This window comes from Pipistrellus kuhlii, unplaced genomic scaffold (genome assembly GCF_014108245.1).
Source record: "Pipistrellus kuhlii isolate mPipKuh1 unplaced genomic scaffold, mPipKuh1.p scaffold_m20_p_15, whole genome shotgun sequence".
Lineage (NCBI taxonomy): Eukaryota > Metazoa > Chordata > Mammalia > Chiroptera > Vespertilionidae > Pipistrellus > Pipistrellus kuhlii.
The window spans coordinates 39,588,166-39,603,723 of record NW_023425460.1 but is presented as its reverse complement, the minus strand read 5'-3'; the positions used below and the strand labels follow the sequence as shown (position 1 = coordinate 39,603,723).

General features: G+C 51.6%; 1 protein-coding gene across 46 annotated transcripts in view; it reads right to left on the bottom strand.

Moving 5' to 3' along the window:
• The window catches only part of TCF7L2 (transcription factor 7 like 2), a 193,971-nt gene that overhangs the window by 25,827 nt on the left and 152,586 nt on the right, over positions 1-15,558 (bottom strand). The gene's annotated exons all lie outside the window — the stretch shown is intronic.

The following is a 15,558-nucleotide window of genomic DNA, read 5'->3' as shown; positions in this document are numbered from 1 at the left end:
ACTGCCAGGCAAGCACCTGAATATTTTATGCAGATTACCTCAGCCCTGACTCATTAGGAATTTCATTAGGAAGTCATCAGGGAAATCTAATAAATTAGCTGGACGATGATGAATTGGGCTAATAAATGGTATGCTTTTTTAGAAATGGGAAGTTGTAGAAAAACAAAGCACTGGCATTTTTATGTTTGGGAAGGGCAGACAGAAGGAGAGAAGCGGGGGTGGGGGAGAAGGGGGGCATCTTTAAGATGTTTCTAGTTGCCATGACCAGACTTTCCCAAATTATTCTCCTCCCCTCCCCCTACCCCACGCCCCCTCCGCTGTGCCACGCTACAACTTAGCCCAGCAAGATCACAAAGAAAAAATTAAGCTGAAACAAGCGAACTACTGGGCCATTTACTGAGAGTAATCCAATTGCAAAAAACCCTATTCCCAATAGAGGATTTCCACTAAAATCCTACAACAGGGACATTTAACCAGATTAGGTACCAGGGAAGATAAAGAGGCCAGTATTAGATGATGAATGGATTAGAGTCAAGTTTCATTTCAGAACGTGTCTTCATTCCCTTTTATTACTTTTAGGAGGGCACAACTTGCATTAACATCAAGGAAGAGGAATTGCATTAAAGGGAGAGGGAGGGTCTCGTGCTGCTCACCAGCGCCTCCCGAGTTCAGGGACCACCAAGCAGTTAGTCCTCACCTTTTTTTTCTTCTTCTTCTTCTTTTTTTTTTTTGTAACTAGGTGAGGAAGGGGTATAACATACAAAGAGTATTTGCTACCGGTTAATTGTGGGGAAGGCATCTTTAAAAAGTGCTTCTCGCTTTTTTATGAAGATGTTTGGAAAGAAAAATATAGCCTTCTTGATGCTCCAGAAAGAAAAAGGAAAAAGAAAAAAAAGAAAAAACTACAGAAAAAGAGGCCGACCCTTCCCACGGCCTGATTTAATGATGCCTGATTTAATGACGCCTAGAAACAATGGACACTTTGGGAGGAAGGGCCAGCTGCATGCACACAGGAGCCTTGCATTGTGAGTTATCAGTGTGCAATCGAGGCACGAAATAAAATTTTTAAAAGGAGGAGGAGGCATGGAAATTAAAAATGCCAAAGAAGAGGGGAGCTTTGGAACCCAGTAGCACACCCTTCGCCAGCAGCCCTGATGGTCTGGACAGGCCAAAGGCCCTGGAAGGAAAGGCGCAGCCCCCAGGCCCACGGGCCATCCGCTGAGGGTTCCTTTAGGGGACTCTGTGCTTAGGACAGCCTGACAAGTAACCAACAGGCAAGCTCCCACTGTGTGCAGGGGTGGAGAGGGAGGTGGGGAGGGAAGGGACAGCCATGGTCACAATAAGCAAAGACCAATAAAAGGAGATGAAAAGAACTGCTGCTGCCTTCCCAAGTTTTCCATTTGGTTGGAAAGGCACACGCCTGCCGAAATGAACGAAAGCAGGCCAGGCCCAGACAGTTCGACGTAATTGCAGGGTAACCGTGAAACTAGAGGGACAGACGGCCCAGGAGGGAAAGGATGGTCACTCAGAGCTTGAAGGACTCCCAGGAAACGGACTACCACACACAAAGGGAGGAAGCAAATTAATAAGCCCGAGAGCGGGGTACGAGGGCTGCGAGCGGGCGGGAAACTGGACGTTCGAGGTAAGCATCTCTCAGGGTGCTTACCGCCGATTCAAGAGCCTGATCCCAGAAGATCTTCCGGCTCAGACCTGAGCAAGTCTCACTGGGTCCCACTCAGTGCCATGGTCCCTTGACCAGAGAGCCAGGCAGGCACAGACAAGCACACAGATTATGGAGAACCGAGTCCTGCTCATCAATCAAGTCCCCGTGTGTGAGGGAATCCATCCATGGACAGGGCTTAGCACAAACCCTCCCCCAGGGAAGCACGGGAGGGTGGTCTACCATAGTTACTGTTACTGTTACTGTTACTGTTACTGTTAGGGAGGAGCTGCCCAATGTCCTGGTTTTTTGTCTGCGGGACGGAAGTGCCCATTCCAAATCTGTCTTTCAAGCAAGACTAGCAGGAAACGAGGGGGAAACATTTCTTTGTCTGGCAAAGAATAAAGACAGCATGTGGGCAGCAGTGGTGTTATTTGGATGTACAGACAGTCCTCGAGTTATGTCGGACTCCACGAACGTCGTTTCATGGTTACGCACCATCCTCCATGGATTTATATTTTAAAAAGTTCCATCCTTTCGATGCATGCACATATGTGCTTTATATTTATATATTTTATTTACCGCAAGGAAAGGTCAGGAATTGTCTTTCTTTTAATTATTTTTTACTCTTTCGCTTCATTGCTGCTGTGTCTGTGCTCCATGGGAGGGATGTGGGTGCTTACGTAGGTGGGTTCCGACTTACATGGCGAAAATTGCATTACGAGGCACCGTAGGAACGGATCTCCTATGGAACCTGAGGGCCTACTGTACGCAAAATTTAAAAATTAGCCCAGCCGGTGTGGCTCAGTGGTTGAGGTTGAACTATGAACCAGGAGGTTCGATTCCAGGTCAGGGCACCTGCCCAGGAGGCAGCCAATCAATGATTCTTGGTATTAAATGTTTCTTTCTCTCTCTCTCTCTCCCCCTCTCCCACACCTTTCCTATCTGAAATCAATAATAATGTATTAAAAATTAAGTCTCCCTTTCGCTTAGACAGATGTAAAAAGATTATTCCAGCAAAAGGTGGGCACCTGACCTGGCTGCCATCCTGTGATATTATGTGTGCACCTGAACCTCGCCAGCTGTTTCTTTCCTGTTTGGTCTGAACTGGAAAGCATAGGGGTGGCGTGAGTGAATGCAGTATGAACGGTGCCTTTCGGAGGGAATCAGACACGGTGCTGTTTTCTGATCCTCCCTGCCTGCCCGATAGCTCCCTGAACCACAATGGAGCCACAAGTCTCTCCAGGCGGACGGGTTCCCAAGCAAAGCAGGGATGTAGTCACCGATGCAAAAACCAGGGCCTAACTACCACGGGCCTCCTGCACCCGGGCTGCTTTGACAAGAGGATGTGCTTCCAGAAAGAGCCTCGTCTCTCCAGCCTCCGAACCCCACCGTCCTTCCTTCCTACGCTGCCTTACGCCCATGGCTGGGGCCGTGTGTTCACCTCTCTTACGTTCCTTAAGCCCAAGGACTGCGTCTTCTAGAACTCTCTGTCCCCTGTCATGCCCAGCCCGTGGGAGTGACGAGCACATGTCTCACAAACTGCACCAGAACCATCAAATTGCAGCTGCAAGTATTCTGAGAAGAGAAGACAGAGCCAGCCTCACAGGTGCATCTCAGCCAACGAGAGTGCTCTATGCACAGCGCTGGGGGAGGGGGGAGGCAGGGGAGCGCTTCAGAAACCATCCAGCCTAACCCTGTGACCACAGGGCCTTCCGTGGCTCTAGAGCTCCTCGCGTGCCCACGGTGACCAAGGTAAAGCCGTGAACTCAAGGAAGACCTGGGTTACATTCTGCTTCACTGGACGAGCTATGCCACCTCTCCCAGGCCTCCGTTTCTCTGTGAACTCCAGACAGGAACTGTACCAACCTGACTGAGAGGGTTGTGAACATTAAGAGATCCCGCATGTACAGGGCTTAGCTCAGTGCCTGGCACAGAGCTGCACATGCCACCCAAAGGAGACTTTGACCAACACCACCCCGTGAACGCAATGATGAGCACACGTGGAAGAGGCTCACCGCCCCTCCCGTCTCTTCTCATGAAATCCATGGGGAACACGCAGCAAAGGTGAGAGTGCTCAATATGGGGCAGGAGTGTATGCAAGTTTTATAGCCACCTTTTAAGAAGGTGCCCTTCTTAAAAACACGCTAGTCGATGAAAAATGTCTGTGTTTTATGATTTCCCTTGGGGGGGGGGGAAATAGTCACGTTAGTAAGCTAATAAATAAAGATTGCCATAGAAAAATTGAAGGTGAGATAAATATAGCTCAAGATGACCAAGATCCTTCCAGAATCAGGGGGAGGGCCCTGACATCAGAGCTGACAGAAAGGAAACACACAGCCACCCACCTTCTCCCCAAACCACTCCTCCTTTAGAAAAGGTCTTTAGGAACTGGGTTCAGAACTGCATCGCCCTGAGGAAATTCCGATGTGAGAAGGACCTTTCTCCGGGGAGGGGGACCCTGATAACCCCCCAGAACTGCAGGCAGCGAATCTAAACTAAAGCAGCTATCTAGCTCGGAGGGTCTGTGGGACAGTCTGAAGCAGCCCCTCCCCCTTTTATCTTCTGACAGACAGGCTCCTGTGTTTCGGTCAATGCCTGCAACATAAAACCAGGGGCCTTTCAGGTCTTTATCTGAGTATGAAAGTGGCTTCTAGCCTACCTAGGGGGACAAAATCACTGCCCCCGGAGATGTGTCAAGGTCATGGCAGTCTCGGGAAGCCACCTGGAGAGTCGGGGTTCCTGGTATTGAACCCCTTAAGAACATGCCGAACCCTGGAAATCTCTGCGCCACAGAAACAGCAGATCTCCATGAAGTGTTCCACGCAAGCTCAGGGAGATATGTCACGGCTGCCCACCCACAGCTGCACCATGGAACCTGCTAGAACTCCTGTCCGGATGATCTGGGCGGAGGTTGGGGGAGACGAGCACTGGCCAGTTGCAGCTCCTGCAGCTGCCCAGTCAGCACCGGCCCAGTCCCCGCCGCCACCATTCAGAAGCTGGGCTCTGGACCCACCTCTGTGTTGGGTGTGACACACTCTATCCTATAAGTCCTTGCAACAACCCTATGGAGCAGCTGGCATTGGCGACTAGCTCCCCCTACCAGGTTAGAAAACCTGTCCTGACCCACAGGCCTTGGAAGGTGGTGTTTCCAGGCCTTGGGCGCTCACCTGTCTGACTCCACACCCCCACTGGGGCATCGGGATGGGGTGCTGGAGTGAGCTGGCACCCATGAGCTCAACCTGGGCCAGTCTTCCCTACTGGACACAGATGCTTCTGGATGCAACCGGAACTATCCCCAAACCCCCACCTACCAACCTCCAGAACCTAGACCAATTTCAGCAAACCATGTCCCCTGCACAACCCACCCAGACACCCCAAGTTAGGATTGGCTCCACAGGGCTCCCCAAGTATGTTTACAAGGGGTGTGTACAGCACGTGGAGATGATGGGGGGCAGCGGCGTCAATATGTAATGAGATGCTTCTGCTTCTACGATGTAGACGAGCAGCAGCAGGATTCAGTGATGGAAACACATTTTTATTTTTTTCATTTTAGAGAGAAGGGAAGGGAGAGGGAGACAAAAACATGGATGAGAGAGACACACTCATCGGCTGCCTCCTGCACGCCCCCTACTGGGGATTGAGCGGGCAATCGGGCAGGTGTCCTGACCGGGAATCAAACTCAGGACCTCTTGGGTCCATGGGCTGATGCTCAATCCACCGAGCAGCACCAGTTGGGCAGAAACTCACTCTATGTGATCAGTTCCAGCTCACCAGACACTGAAACAGTCAGCTCAGAATGCTGAACCCACTACACGGAGCAAACAGTATCTATTTAAAAGGAACCCAGATCCTCGTCTGCCTTCACATCGCTGGGGGCTTTCTGCTTCCTGCCTGGAGAAACGTGGGCTACCCAGAGCAATGCCTTCCAGGTTCTGCTCGTTAAGCTCGATGGGCTTTGAGCATCGAATGGTTAAATGAGACGGGAAGGGTCCTGCACGGGCCCTGGAGGAGCACAAAGCCCTTTCGCTCGCAGTATTCATCCCACTGCAGTGGGAAGAGTGCGGAGGAGGCTGACCTCTGACCCCCCGAGAACCCTTCAGCATGGCGTTGTGCCACTCGGCCATGCCACCCTGGTCGCCGGCGCCCACACACCTGCATGCTGCCTGTGCGTAGGAGGCCGGCGGGTGGAAGGCTGATTCAGGCCCTCTGCGTCCCTTGCGGGCCCTCCTCTAGCCCAGCCCCTCCACCTTCCCAACGGGAAAGAGAGCTCGCCATTCACCTCACGACCTATTAATCGACGGACGCTGGAAACAATAGAGCCATTGCTCGCCCCGGCCTCTCTGCCGGCCTCCTCGTCAACGCTCCCCTAGTGCTCTCCCTTTTTCTGCAGGAGAAAACAACGGGGCCAGAGAGTGCCTGTGCGAGACCCGCACAATAAAACCAAAGCAGCACAGAGCGGCCTGTCAGCCTCTCCCCTCCCCCGGGGGGTGGGGAAGGTCTCCGGGGGTCTGAGGTTACCAGCCCTCCTCCCTGCCTCCCCAGCTCTGAAATCCACATCAGGAGGGGACGCTGTTCACTCTGGGTTTCTAGGAAAGAAATGGGTTTATAGCTCATCTCCAATGCGTCTTTCAGATGCCGCTTCCTACGGCTGCACCAAGGCCAATGGCGACTAGCAGCATGTTAAAACCGTAGGTACGGCGCGTCACCGGAGCCACGGGGTGCTGGGAGCGCTGGGAGCGATGGGGAACAGGAGGGGGTGGGGGTGGACAAGGGGCTGCTTCTCACTCATCAATAGCCTCGATGGCTCAAGTAGCCCTTTTTCTCCCCTCAGAGGATGTGCCAGATGTAGGAATGGTCAGCGGAGGTCAGCCTCCTACCTCAACCACCTGTTACCCCCCTGCCCCAAATATTAGCAACCGCTGCAGCTGCTCGAACCACACAGAGCAGCCTGGGCCCAGGCCTGGGCACACAGTCCCACCCAATGTACCAGGTGGGCATCCGGCTGCTGTGCCCTGCACACCTCCTCCCCACACACACAGTGGGAAGGGTGGCAGGCACAGGTCCACTGTCCACCCTGGGCCGAGCCGGTTTCTTTCATCCCTTTACCCTCTTCTCCCGAGTCACAGCCATCAGAAGCCCAGCCAGCGAGGACCCACAGAGGGCAGTGCCCGGGGTTCACTCCCAGGAGGACAAAGCTCCTCCCGGAGGCCTCGCCCCCGCTCCCCCCCCCAACCCCCTCCCACCCCCACCCCTCGCTAATGGCGCTTTGTTCCCTGGACGAGACTTCTATGGCAGCTACAGCACTGCCGGTTGAAAATAATAAAATAAAAAGGAGGAGGCTTCACAGGGTTCAAGGTCTGCTTGGAGAAACGAGGTGGCTAAGAGAAAGGGGAGCTGCAGGGAGCTGCAGAAAAGAAACACCCCCCTCCCCCCACCCCTGCAGCCTCAGCCCTCGGCCGACATCCCCAAAATCATGGAGCCACAAGGCTGCAGAGCGCAGGTCTGCGACCCCGGGAGCCTGATGCGCTGGGGTACCGCTCATGGGACTTGTACGTTATCCATGGCGGGCTCCTCCCCCTTCCCCAGTCAAAGCCGTTTAGGCAGCAAGAAGGGGAAGAGACAAGATGCTCCGTGCCAACTACCAAATTCTGCCGACTCACAGCTCCCGTGTACGCACACGGGCATGCGAATTCTTCCTGCGAGGAGATGATGGAGCGGGGCAGGCAGGGAGAGACTAACCTGCAGCCCATGTTCACCCAAACCCTCACGCACACATGCAAATACATGGAACTAGCTCTAACCACCCTGAGCCCCTGGCCTTTTTTTTCTTTGGCCCCTTCTATAATGTAACCACCCAGCTAGTCACACGCCACACTGTCACGCACTGCTTAATCCCCGAAACGGAGGAAGGGAGAGGTGGGTTGGGTCAGGAGGTGATGGGGGGGGAATCGTGGGGGGCGTGGGGGGGACATCTATTTAAACCTGGAGAATAAAGATGTGCTCCAGATGCCAGGCTTTGTGAACGCAGAGGCCCAGACCCAGCCCCGCAAAGCTGTTCCTTTCACACAGGCTCTCGAACAATTGCTTCTAGTTAAGTTCATTAAACGTAATTTATTTCCACTCACTCTCATTTACTTCCCAATAAAAAAGAAAGCATCCTATTGTGACCCCCGCCCCCCACTGCCCTGGAAAGCACTTGTAAGCAGACGGTCTTGGCCCGCTGGTCCAGGCTCGCCGCTGACCAGTGAGTCCCAGTGTCTGCTTCCCGCTGGCCTCCCTCCAGGAGCAAGCCGGGGCACCCCGGGCATCCCTGGCAGGCGTCAGGGAGGGGGTGTGGCAGCACCCAGGCTGTCCTAACCCTCCACCCACGGGGTCTCAGAGATGCAGAGCCTGAGGCCCGGCCACTTCTGCAATCCTTTCCGCAAGGTATGTCTCAGTATGTCTCTCCTCCTCGGGAATTAGCTAATTAGTGTTAACATAATCAACCTTGTGAAGTGTCCTAATGTGCAGAGAAGGTGTGGGAATTGGGTCCGAGGGCCTGGCTGGTTCCAGGAGAGCTGAGTTTCAAAGCAATGCCGGGAAGAAAGCCAGCCTATTCCAAAAGGCTCAACTTGAAAACTTTAAACAAAAAAATAATAATAATGAATTCCAGGCCATCCCCCACCCAAAAAAAACACACAAAAAAAACACAACAACCCCAAATCTACAGAATCCTAAACTGATGGGAAGGAAATCACCAATTTCGATGTAGAATAAACTGTAAGTACATAATGGTTATGGTTATTACATCCCGGGGATTTCGAGAAAGGAGCAGTGAACAAAATCCGACCCCAGCTCTCCAGTTCAGTTACAACGAACAGCTGCATAAAAGGGTCTTCCGTTTTTTCACCTTCACCCTGGGCCTACTTTCCGACCTAGACCTCCGCATCGGAGAGCCGTGCCTGCCACGCCACGTCTGCCACCAGCGGCATATCTCCCTCGGAAAGAGCGTGTGGCCCCAGAGCCAGGGACCCTGGGTTCCGCGGGAATCCGGCACAGACGCGAAAGGCAGACAGAGCGAAGGCGAGCCGCATTGTTCTCTCCACGTTGTCCTGCCGGTGTCCCCAACATGGGCAGCCTTCGCCGGACATGCACCGCCCCCATACATGACACGCGTGAGAGGGACCCAGAGCCGCCATTGGGCTAGGAGGACTCCCTGCTGTCGCTCCCTCCGATCGCAAGCGGACCGGCTAGACGGTTAAGGTAACGGGGGAATGAATGACAGCCCAGGAAAAAGCTCAGTGTTTTTTAAAAATCCTCCCATGTGTGCGGAAGTATATATGTCATCTGGAGGGTATGTCAAGGTTTCATCACGTCCCAACATAGGACAGAAGGAAAGAATTCCATCACATAGCGCAGCCAGGCCCCCTACCAGCCCCGAACCACAAAGGGGAGTGTGTCCCGAAGAATATGAGGTTGCCGGCTCTGCTGCTTCCAGAGAAGGCCGAGGCGGCAGCCTGATGTGACAGCACAAAGATCATAATAACTGTATCGTTGGAGTCCAGAGTTTACCCTCTGAAAGGAACTCCCCTCCCCTAAGAGAGCAAGCATGGAGACTTAGCCATCCCCAAAGCAATGGGACCAGGATTAAGGAACCCAAGTGATTTGAGTCCAGGAAAGATCTGGAACTTTTTCAGCAGTCTTAGAAAAACAGGAAACCCTGCTGGGTGGGAAATGTGCACCAACACAGCGTATCCCTCTGCAGCGCCAGCCCGCGGTCCCCTCCCCACAACTCTCCATCCCACACGGAGCTAGAAACGGACATGCAACCAGAAAGGAACACCAAGACAGTGTCTGTCATTCCTTCATGCTGGGCTGGAGAGCTGATCTACCCCTTTGCATTTCAGTACGACATAGAGGGCTCATGATTTTGAAAACATAAGGACTCTTAGAATCTGTTATGCTTCATTCCTTCTTCCCCAGGATATGGGATCTAAGAGCTGATCAGCCACTGCCAATGTTTCTGTGTTTGGCCAGTCCACAACCACAAAAATGACGGAAGTAGCAATGTAGGTAATGAAGGAATCACCTCCAGATCCAGGAGAACGAATGCCCTTACAGCGTGTGGCAAAGGGGCTGGCCCGGCAGCTGAGCCGGGGGGGCAGTGTCTCCCACGCCCTCGGCTGCTGTGGGGAAGGCCGACTCCCTAGCCAGGAGCGTGAGCACCGACAGGGGCTGCCACGGGCCTCTTGCTCAGGCTCCCAGAACACATCTCCTATTGAGTTTAGGAAACACAAACTCCACGAGCAACACATCTGAATCTGGAGATGGAAGACAAGTACAGCTAAAGACAGAGCCACAGAAAGTCAGCATTCAATATGAAACCAAAATAATGCACAGTGTACACACGCGCCGGCTACTGTAAAAACCTTATTGCTAAAAAAAAAAAAAAAAAAAAAAAAAGAAAGAAAGAAAAGGAAAGAAGAGAAGAGAAGAGAAAACAAAAAATGTTCGAGCTTTGAAAAAGTACGGTCCTCTATGAGGCAGTATCATTTCTCCTCTTTCTTCCCATGGAGCCACCCTGGTGGGTGAAAGGGGGAAAAAATAAAACACCCCGTTTGTTTGTTGGAAGAAATCCCAAGCCCCACCACCCCTCTCCGGATCCCAGCTCACTTGGGGAGCGGGGCTTGCCATACAGGCTGCAGAACTGCTCAGGACTGGGATGAAAGTCAAGCTTTCTCTCCACCCCGCCTTTTTTTTAACCCCTTCGCCCCCTCCCCCAGAAACCACCGTGAACAGTACATCACAAAAGGGCACAGCTTGAGTTGACCATTTATTCTCATTTTGTGTTTTCCTTTCCTAATGTCTGAGTAGAAGAGAAAAAGAAAAAGAAAAAGAAAGCACAGAGGTTTAACGGTCACGACCATAAGTAAGGACACGGTGACACACACACACACACACACACACACACACACACACCACACATACCACACTACTCACCCAGCAATTCAAATTGAGGTGCCAACTGCCCAACTGCTGGAAGAGAGAGAGCCCAGAGCCCACTGGGCCTCCCTTCCCACTCAAATATTCCATCCCCACTAACATCGCATCCCTGGGGTACGTAAGAGCTTTGGTTTTCTCTCTCTCCGCTGCACAAAAACTTTCTCTGTACCTTCACGATGGGACTGGGCCAGCTTTTTTTTTCCCCCCTCTCCTCCCTCACTGCTTCTCTCACTTTTCTTCTTCCTCCCAGCTTCCCCTCCCTTTATTCCTTTCACTTAAAGAGCTGAAGGGAAAAAAATAAAAAGAAGAAGAAAACATCTTAAAAGAGGGAGATGGCTCCCCATGTCTATGCTGGCACAGAACCCCAGAGGCTCGGGATTTTCTCATTCACAGGGTCTATCATTATTTTGTCGATTCTTCCCCCTCCGTGTACAGCTCTCACCAAAAGCCAAACCAAAACCCCAAATAAAAACAAAACAAAAAGAAACCTGATCACCCATTCACTTGGCTGCAGGTTTTGTATTACTTGAAGTGGCTTTTCATTTAAAAACTCCTTCTAGTTTCTGATCCGTGGCCACGGCCAAATCCGTGAAGGAAGGGGGAAGAAGGCCCATGCTCCCGGCCGGCTCGGGGCACCTGCGCCGAGCCCCCTCCCTCGCCCGTTACCCGGGGCGGCGGCGGGGGCAGAGCCGCCGCTAAGAGAGGCTAAGAAATTACGGCCGGCCACGGGGAGAATGATCAACACGAGGCGGGAGGCAGGCACTTTATCTGCGGGACTGTCAAATCCCTCACAACAAATTTCTCAGGGAGAGGGCTGCGAGGGGAGAGGGGGCTGGGGAGGGCGGGGGAGAAAAGTATATTTTTCTTGTCACCGTGACACGGGAGTGACACTTGGTAGGGCCTTGCCTGCCGCACGCAGCCTGTGCCTGAGTGGCCCGACCTCCTGGGAAACAGAAGGACAAGCTTCCTGTGGTCACTGGCGTCCAGGAGTCGGAACACTAACTTGCTTTCTGGCTACTCAGTTTTGAGAGAGAGAGAGAGAGAGAGAGAGAGAGAGAGAGAGAGAGAGAGAGAGAATATCTCTAGTCCCTGAACCCCACAAACCCGACTTACTTTTCCCGGGGCTCTCATAGAATCCAGGGCCGGGTGCATTTGTATGGGCTTAGGCTAATTGGAGTTGAGAGACTCCGGCATCACAGCCCGAAATGGTCCAATTTTGCGCAGAGAAGGGGGTGGGAGTGGGCGGGTGGCAGCACCAGGAGGGGGTTCAAGACAGGAGAGAAAGTTGCAGAGGACCCAACTCGCCCAGAATGCCTTTCAGGTCCCAGCGTTAAATCACGGTACCCTCTTCAAAAGCCAACACACAACCCCACTGGCATGCAGGTAAGAGACCCCCCCTTGCTGCCAGCTCGGCCGGGCATCCCCAACCTGTGTTGCTGGGAGCAAGACCGGGGGCAAAGGTTTTTGGTTTTTTTTCTGGTGGCAGGACAGCTAACGGAGGAGGAATAGGTTTTGATGTATCAACCCCATGGCCCAGAAGTTTATCTCCAAACCCACCATGGGACTGTTGCCACAGCGTTGCAATCTGTTAATACACCGGACAAATTAATAACCTCACCCCAACTCCCCCCCCCCCAAAAAAAAACCACACACACACACAAAAACAAAAAAACAAGGGCTGGACGAGGTTCTACACAACAAAAAAGTGACAATTCTTCATTCTCTTCTTTTTTAAAAAATTTCTGCTCCATGGCCCCACTTTCTGGACTTCCCCCAGCCTCTGTGTAAGCACCGGGCAGCAATCGTGAAGGCCCTTAATGCCAAAACAAAACCCCGCTATTTCCCTTTACACGGCGACAACAAAAGCCAAGAGCCTCCGTGTGACAAGCAAAAAGCCGCGGCCACACAGCCCCCTAATTGCTCCCCTCCCTCCATTCACGGGGACCACCGCACTCGGCTGGCCGCCTTTGTCACACACGCAATTTCTTAAGTAAACGGCGAGCGCCCTGCCCGCGAACGGGCAGCCCCCGATCACTCCGCAGCAATAACTTAGAAAGTGCGGCCAAGGGGATGCCCCACTTGGGCTGGGAACTGGTTTCTCGGGAGCAGGAGGGAGCGTGAAAACAGCAAGATGAGGCAATGCATTCCGCACTGCCCTCCTCCTCTTCCTCCTTCCCCAGAACAGGGAAATCTCATGAATTTCTCCAAATGAACTAACTCCCCCGAAGACCCTGCTTCCCGAGCTGCTGTCCCGTGGCTCCAGCCCCAGCCAGACCCCAGGACACACATGCTTAGGACATTTCCATAAAAAAATCAGAAGGTGATCGAATGCTGTCAAGTACTGTGGGACTTTTAAACAAACAAACAAACAAACAAACAAATGAAAACTTCCCCAAATCAAAGAGAGAGAGGAGAGAGAGAGCTTCCTTCCCTTTCAGCATGAAATGACGATCATGTGGAGAAGAAATAGAACGAAACGGGATGTCCCTTAACATCCAAGGGTCCTCACCCACATCCTCCGCCAAACTTTGTGTTGTTGTTTTAAATGAAGAAGTTTGACATGGGAGGATGAGGGGGAGGAATGGACGAAAATATATGAAAAGTAGAGAAAAAAAAAATCGGACCCTTTAGGAAAATAAATTTGGGGGTGGACAGGGAGGAGGGCGGGCGGGAGGGTGGGGCGTTTGGCGGCTGGGGCTCTGAAAAGAAACGCAGCCCCCTCCCCAGACGCTCATTTCTGAGGGTCACAATGATAATTAAGCGGGGTTCTATAGTCACAGGCGAAAAGTTTGCAATGAAAAAGCAGTGTCCTTTTCCTTTTTTCGTTGTTTTTTAAAGGGAGTTTACAAAAAACACACACACACACACAAAACAAAACAAAAAACCAACCACCTACTCCGATGGGCAGCTTGCCAGGCAAGGGGCATCAATCTTAAAGTTACTGCCAAGTGACAGCAACCCCCGAGAGCATGCAAGAAGGGCTTCCGACTAACGGGACCTCAGACTAACGGGACCGGCAGGGCAGGCGCGGGGATAGGAGCCCGGCCACTGGCCACACCGGGCACCGGTCCGCCCCGGCGGGGCCGCTTACCATCTAGAGCGGGATGCGGGGCTGTCCTTGGCGCCGCCGGCTCGCGGGCATGCTGCCCCCGGCGCCCCGATGGCTGCCCGCCCGCCCGCCGGAGCCCGCCGGCCGCAGGCTCCACTGGAGGGCAGCACCCGCCCTGCCCGCCGCGCACACCGGCAGCGCCGCCAGGCAGGATGCTCACGCACAGTCCCATTCACAGAATCCGCTCGCTGGATGGGGAAAGGCACAATCACTGGGTTCTCTCCCCCCCACCCCACCCCCACCCCGGATTCCACAACAATCCACCCACCTCCCCCAAAGAAGGGAGGGGGGTGTTTAAAAAAAAAAAAAAAGGCAGGGCTTTCTTACTTTTTTTTTTTTTCTTTCTTTCACCCTCCAACCCAGCATTCCGTCAAAAGAACAAAGACTGATATTTTGCTTGCCGACTTGGCAAACATAAAGGCAGTTGCCATAGTCCACAGAAGTTCACCTAAGTTGGTGAAAAGTAGTGGCTTGCAGCTCGCCGGCGAAGTTAAGCTTTCACAGCTAGCTAGCCGATGCCATTCGGAGACTGGCTGTATTTAGATAAAGTTAGAGGACCACTTCACTCCTAAGATTTGTTGTTTTGTTTTGTTTGCTTTTTTTTTGCCGGCCCAAAAGTCCCTCGAAATTCTTGACAACATCCAGAGCTTAATTATATCTTGCTGAATTCTTTTTTTTTTCCGGGGGGGGGGGGGAGCGGGGGGAGGAATACAAACGCCAAAAACAGACCATCCAAAAACACCAAAATGTAATAGAATTCACAACAATTTACTGTATAACATTTTCCATGACTAACTTAAAAACACCTCCCGAAACTTGTGGATGTGTTTCCTTTAAAGCAAATGGTCCTAACACATATTAAACCACCGCTGCGCGTCTTCTAAGCATAGTAGGAAAAAATGACTATTGATCTTCAAATAGCGATAATTGAAAAGATCAAAAAGATTAAACAAAATCAAGAATGTGCTGACTTACCATGCTATGCTTTTTTTTTGTTGCAACTTTGTAGAAATTTCACTCAAAGAAACTGCATCAGAGGTGTCAAATTTTTTAGCGGACTGTGATCGTATTATTTCCGCAGCCCTGCCTTCCAATGCTTCAGAACTTTTTTCCCTTTCCCTTTTTTGTTTGTGGTACCTAGCTTTTTGCTAGAGACTTTAAAAGCCTTCAGCTCAGCAAACCAGCACAAATTATCTTGCCACCTTGCGCAGCTCTGATGCTTTGGCCGCTAACTTTGGAAGGTCCTTTACTACTGCATCAAAATTAGCATTGTCAAAGCAGTTAATGAATATTAATATTGTATTTGTCATTGGAGCCAGCCCGTTGCTGAACTCCGAGTCATCCATCAGGGACAAGATTAAGAACACAATTATTTCTGACTGACAGGGACCAAATCTGCTAGAATTTTTTTTTTTTTTAAACAATTCGGGGGGGAAAAAACCCCCCACAATATCATCATCTTAAGGTGTCTCCCAAGAGACTGGGAGCCAGATTAATACGCTTTTAATGAAGTAGAGATCATTATGTATGAAGGGGAGGGAAAAAAAAAAAAGATGTACTATTCAAGCTATTTAGTTATGGTGGCGGTTAGAAATTTAAAAAAAAAAAAAATGCAGACGGCATATCTTTTTCGACAGCTGTCCAGATTTTATTCAGACTGTTCTAAAGAAAAAGACGACTTTCTTTTTTCCTTCCCCCTGAAATCTTTTCCTTTTTTTAAAAAAAGAACAGAGAACAAGCTATTCGTCCCATCTGGGATAATTTTCCGTCTTCACTTTTGCTGTAGCAGCCCCGGGAAGACAGC